This window comes from Corylus avellana, chromosome ca3, assembly GCF_901000735.1.
Source record: "Corylus avellana chromosome ca3, CavTom2PMs-1.0".
NCBI lineage: Eukaryota > Viridiplantae > Streptophyta > Magnoliopsida > Fagales > Betulaceae > Corylus > Corylus avellana.
The window spans coordinates 13237811-13244007 of NC_081543.1; positions in this window are offsets into that span (position 1 = coordinate 13237811).

Below are 6197 nucleotides of genomic sequence, written 5' to 3' on the forward strand. Positions count from 1 at the left end.
AAAGTGGGAAGACGGTAGCCGGAAGGGAGCCGGACCCGTGCAGGCTGGAAACCGTCATGTAAGGGGCATGAGAGGTCGACGCAGTGAGGATGCATGAAAGAAAACCCTAATAGCAGGCAGCGAAGCGGCGACACAGGTCGACGGCGACCACAGACAAAATCCGGGGGTTTGAAAGAAAGCCCCCACAAGCCAAACCCACAAAGAGCCAAAACAAGGCCAAGGAGCCCGCGATAGAAAATGAAAGTGGGGACAGAAAAGTGGCAAGGAAGGGGTAAAATCGAAAAAAAAAAAAAAAAAAAAAAAAAAAAAAAAAAAAAAAAAAAAAAAAACAGAGGGGAAAAGGAGCAGCAAGGAAGGGGAAGAGAGGAGACACGGGGCTAGGGCATCAAGTAAATAACTAGCACTGGAGGGAGGAGGACGAGGGGAGGAGAGAGGCAACCAAACGGCTAACCCTCCTTCCCTGTGTGAATGAAGGGTTTCGCTTTTCTCTCTAACGACAAGGGAGATTGTTTGAACAAATTAAAAAGGGTATCAAATACCACACTACCCGCCAGGTTATAACAGGGGCATTTACACCAGTTTGGCAGTTTCAAATGTTGAAATCAAATGGGCGAAAAGAAAAGGCGCAGGAGAAAAGTTGGGTGGCACCGTTATTGAGGTGAAGTTATAATCGTAAATTAACACGGGTCCTTTTCTTTTCTTCTTCTTTCAGCCTCTGCACATCTTCAGCGCCAGTGGGGCCAGTCCAGTCCTTTCTCCTGGGGTCGCTACCCTTTATTATTTTATTATTTATTTATTTTTAATTATAAATAATATTTTATTATTATTTTAATAGTAAAACAAGTATTCCATTTGGGACCATAGTATTTTTAAAAATAAATTGTAGCTTTTAAATTTTTCAGTCTATTTAAGACCGGAGATGATCCATATATAGATCCTTATAATTGATACCTGCATGTCAAATTAATTTTACAACAATATTTCCTTAACATATAGCCTTTTTCCCAACTCACTTTATTTTGGATTCATCTTTCCTTGAATTAATATCAGTTTTAATTCGGATCCGGCTTCATGGGCTCATGACTTCTATTAAGTGGATGAAGTCATCAGTCCTCTGGTATAAATTAATTACATACAATTTTACGAATTAGAATGTTCTCCAGTTAAAAATATATATATATATATATATATATATATATAATATTGAGTTAGCGATATTAGAGAGATATTTTTGTTTCTTCAAAAAGTGAAAAGACAAAAATATCCCTCCAATATAACTAACTATATATTATCCAATTTAAATGAACTGAAAATAATCTTGTTCCTAATTTCATGTACTACTCTTAAATGAAACCATTTTACATTGTATCAAAGAAATTTTATAATTTTAAAATCTGAACAAGTCAAGAAGAAAGGTAATTGTTGGATGTATGTGCATAAGTGAAACCCAATAGCAAAAAACCAACTTGTCATAGGCAATTTGCACAGATTCTTCAAAATAAATAAATAAATAAATAAAAATAAAAGAGGGGCACAAACAATTTCTTCATCCCCCACTCACAACCGGCTAGTTAAAATAATCAGGTTATTTTGGCAGATCCTGTAACCAAAAAAAAAAAAATGATTGAGCCTGTAACTTAAACAATTTCTTCGGCCACCACTCAAATTAGGCTAGCTAAAATATTCAAACCCTATAGCAAAAAAATACCAAAAAATGCTTCTCATCCGGCTAACTATTTTGACTAAGGATTTGACCGAACAGTGTAGCTCAAACAATTTCTTTAGCCACCACTTATATTATGATAGCTAAAATAGCCAAACCCTGTAGCAAAAAAATACCAAAAAAACTTCACATCCAGCTAACTATTAGCTTAACAATGCATAAAATTAAATTAATTAGAAAAAAAAAGAAAAAGAAAAAGTAATACGATTTTTGAAATAGTGAAAATAAATAAATAAATAATATTTTTAAATGAAATAATGAAAATAAACAACAAAAATGTTGATTCAAATATAAATAATTTTAAAAAGTTGGTAACTAAAATTGTGTATATATACATATAGCTCATACGAGAGGCAAGCTTGATCATCCAATTCATTCTCCTTTTCCTGGGAAGCATGGTCAAATGCCAAAGACTTTGACTGACTCTCGTGATGGAATTAAAGAAAGAAGACATGGTTCAAGACAAGAGAGCAGATATTTGTACATTAGTTAATTCACTAGCTGTTTCTTCATTTTGAACCTTTGCAGCTTCATTGACCATTCAACCCTCTTTCTTTTTTCTTTGAATTATTTGCATCAATCCTCATTGCTAAAATTTCTGCAAAGAAGTTATTTCTTGTATTAATATATTATTTTAAGCTTAAGTTTAGTGATTGAATAGTATTACACAATTGTCCGCTTCGTCTTTCCCCCTTCCCTTTCTTCTAGGGTTTCATCTCTAGTAGAGAGTGCTGTTGGAAGGGGAGAACAAATGGCGCTCCTCCCCTCTCCCTCTTTTGCCTCCCCCCTCCCCTCCCATCCCATCCCCCTCTTTCTCTTAACGAGCTAGCCTATTTATCTGATACCCTTAACTATTTGGGTGATTTTTCCTTTTCCTTCCTCTTTGCCACTTTCCCCTCCTTTGGTCCCCTTTTTTGGCTCTAGGCTTTTGGATCGGCTGTTCTTTGCCCGATCTACTGTCCTTGCCAAACCCACGTCGTTGCTCGCCCCTCCACCTGTCCTCTTTGGCTCCATCTGAGTTTTTCGCGTTCCAGCCATTTTCTCCCGGCAACCTTCCTCCTCGACAAGGTTTATGTTTTGGGTTTCTTGTTTCCTTGTTTTATTTTCTTGTATTCTCACATTTTCTTATTTTTTGCTTGAGTTTGTGTTTGTTTGTTTCTGTTTTTGCTTTTATTGTTTCCTCTTGTTTAGGTACTCTTTGTGGGTGATGCTTTTGGGATTTCATTCAAACTTCCCCTTCCGTTTGAGTGCGCCGTCAATCTCCTCCGCGCCTACTCTGCCACCCACCGTCTTCTGCTAGGCCTTTTTCTCACGCCCCCCACCGCGATGAGCTTCCAACGTTGATGCAGCGTGACATAGTGGACTGCAGCGAAGAACATCAATAAGCAGCGGATAAATAACTCAAGATCTAGATTCTATCAAAGATTTAAGAATTCTTCTTGACAAAACTAGATACTCTCTAGGTTTTGAAGGAAAAGAGGAATAAACTCAACTCTGAGTATTCTCATTAATCAAAATCAATAATAAATAACAACTGATAAATTAGAGGCTATAAGCATGTATTTATAGCCCCAAGACTCATAAACCTAATAAAATATGACATAAATACCCCACAACCCCTAAACCTAATAAAATAACAAAATATTGACTCCCAAAACCTTAATCCTACTAAAACAAGGAAATAAAGATGACTTAACCTAATTAAAATGTAGAAAATAACATAAAGGTCCCGCGTGCGCTCGATCACAGTACCAGACGCTCGACTGTTATCCAACCTGCACCATTCTCCCATGGTTGGAAAGAATTCATCCTCAAATTCGGCCAGTTCTTTCCACAGTCCTTCGGATGCCCAGTCAAGTCATTCCACTCGTCGTTCCTCAAGATCAAGACAAAATACCATCCCACAAGAAGTTTGACGCTTCTCATCATCGAAATACCTTGATGGTTGTCGTGAAAGCCACACACACTACTTGGCAATGTCTCAGATTTGCCATACTTTTCTCGTTCTTTCTCCCTTCCACGTGCCATGAAAATACTCAAGAACGAGCTAACTATTGTTTCCCTTGTGAACATATAATTTTCCTCATCCGCATAAAACTCACCATAATCTTCATTAGGCGAATTTAAAATATCTTCAACACCAAGGAAATCAACATAATCAACCTCTTCACCATTAAAATTAGACACTTCACCAACCTCTTCATAATTGGCGATGCCATCCTCTTCATAATTGGCGATGACATCCGTGGGCTCTTCCTCTTCCAATTGGCCATCTTCTTTTGGATAGAGACCGCCAAACATGGCAAAAAACCAATCTGTTTCATGCTCCTCCGTGGGTCTTTCCTTTTCCCATGAATCATCTTCTTCGGGCTCCTCATCACAGGTTGGTGGAGAATTCCAATCCACGAATCCTTGTCAAGGATCTTCAACATCTTCATATCTGAACTCTTCATCAATGAACTCGGATTCCTGAAACTCTTCATCCACAAATTCCCTTTCCTCTTCCACAGGATATGGATTTGGTTGATGGATTTGAGGCTCGCGAATAATGGTCAAGTTGGCCTGTCGCGGCATCTCCATCTCAATCCATGCTCTCCGTCGTTGAGATCGCGTCCTACGAGCAACAACCACATTATCTTCATCCACAAAGTGTGGAGTTGTTTGATGGTGACGAACTTTAGGGCCACCCATGTTGTTAACTCGGGTCGTGAAAGCCTCTATTTGTTTCCGTAGCATCTCTACATCATCCTTCATGCGCTGCTAATGAATCACCGATTGATTCGTCGTCTCCGTCGCCTCCCTAGGCACCCTCTTTTTTTGGACTTTTCTATCTATTCTTTTTGGGTGTCGAGCTTGACGCCTGCGTCCTGTGATATAGAATGGGCTTGTGCCGTTGGAAATTCCTTCCGCACTCCGCGCTTCGCATAAAGATTGACAGGTTCACCCCCAACAATAAATTTGTCTCCCGCCCCCGCATACCACGGCCTTGGTTGATGACGATGAACGCTCGGACTATCCATGTCAGTCAAGTGATTGGTAGGGACCCCGTGTTGGGTGCGCACACGCCCTTTCTTCTGCGCGGTTAGACCACCAAACCTCTCCTCCATGTGCCGCAAACGAATAACCGGTTGCTCCTTACGTGCTGCCTCTGTGCGGACGTGTACCTCGTTCATGTTTGCAAAGTGGTTGGTCCTCCCCATTCATGAAAAGTAATTGAGCTCTGATACCAACTAATGTAGCGTGACTTAGTGAGCTGCAACGAAGAACATCAATAAGCAGTAAGTAAATAACTTCAGATCTAGATTCTATCAAAGATCTAAGAATTCTTCTTGACAAAACTAGATACTCTCTAGATTTTGAAGGAAAAGAGGAATAAACTCAACTCTGAGTATTCTCATTAATCAAAATTAATAATAAACAACAACTAATAAATTAGAGGCTATAAGCATGTATTTATAGCCCCAAGACTCATAAACCCAATAAAATATGACATAAATACCCCCAAAACCCTAAACTTAATAAAATAACGAAATATTGATTCTCAAAACTCTAATCCTACGAAAACAAGGAAATAAAGATGGCTTAACCTAATTAAAATGCAGAACATAACATAAAGGTCTCGCGTGCGCTTGATCGCAGCACGCAGGCGATCGATCGTAGACCGAGCGCTTTATCGCAGTCACAGCGTGCGCTTGATCACAGTACCAGATGCTTGACTGTTATCCAACTTGCATCAAACGCCCCCTTCCGTTTTCGGTTTCCAGCGAGTGCGCGATCGGCTCTTCTTTCCAGATGTTGTCATCCTCTTAGTGTGCTTTTTTCTGTTAGTTATTTCCCTGTAATTTTGTTTGGCTTTCATTTTTTTGTTCTTTCTGTCTTGTTTTGTTTTCCTGTATCAGTTTTGTTTTTGCTTGTAATAATGCTCAATCCTCTCGCTTGATCTGCCCACCTGATGTCATTCGGGGTAGTTGATTTGGTCCAGACCTTTGGGTTGTGGATGTGAACGTTATCCTGAGTTTTGGGTCAAGGACGATGAGTTCTGGGTTGGGGTTCTCTGCCCTCAATGCCGAGGAATAAGAGTTACCTATGCATTGGTTTGAGTCTGTTTGGCACAGATCTACTATTTAATTTGAAAATTAGTCATAGGTTAGCAGATTTTGTTTGAGTCTGGAGCCCCGATTCATCCGGATTTAGTGTTTTTTGTTTTTTTTTGTTTTTTTTGTTTTTTTTTTGCTGAAATGGGTTGAATTTCTTTCAACCCGTGCGAGGCGGGGCAGGTTGAGGGTACAAAAAATTATGGGGCAGCAGATGCCTGCCCCACCCTACTTGAGTAAAAAAAAAAAACCCTAACCCTAAATTTTTTTTCCTCCTCTCTCTCTACCGCCACTTCTCTCCCTCTTTCTCTCTCTCTCTCTCTCTGGTCTGCTCTCTCTCGTCTCCACACGGAATTGGAGCGCTCCTCCAAAAGTGACGA